Source organism: Aplysia californica, unplaced genomic scaffold (genome assembly GCF_000002075.1).
Source record: "Aplysia californica isolate F4 #8 unplaced genomic scaffold, AplCal3.0 scaffold00001, whole genome shotgun sequence".
NCBI classification, from domain to species: Eukaryota; Metazoa; Mollusca; class Gastropoda; order Aplysiida; family Aplysiidae; genus Aplysia; species Aplysia californica.
In genome coordinates this window covers 3,428,401-3,428,758 of record NW_004797271.1, presented here as the reverse complement: position 1 = coordinate 3,428,758, position 358 = coordinate 3,428,401, and positions in this window count along the sequence as shown.

Genomic DNA, 358 nt, shown 5'->3' with positions numbered 1-358 from the left:
AAAGCATAGAGCAGTTGATCAGCTTCCAGACAATTTGCATCTAACAGGGTGTTATTAAACTCACACAAAATTGAATCGAAGCAAATCTAGATGCTAGCACTTCTATTTTCTGGTTTTAATGCTTGGGTCTTTTACTGCTGAAACTATGGCAACAGTGTTTCTGGCTTGGGTTAAAATGAACTACTTTTCAGCTGCCAGGTATCCTTTTATAACTTCAAAGAGTATTGAAATGGTAATGGACTTAGTTAAAAGACATACAATTTATCTCGAGGTCTTGGAAATATTGATTGTAAAAGACGGTACACCGTGGTTTTGCTTTTCGAGTTTTTGTTTTTTGTTGTTGTTTTTTTTCCATCAG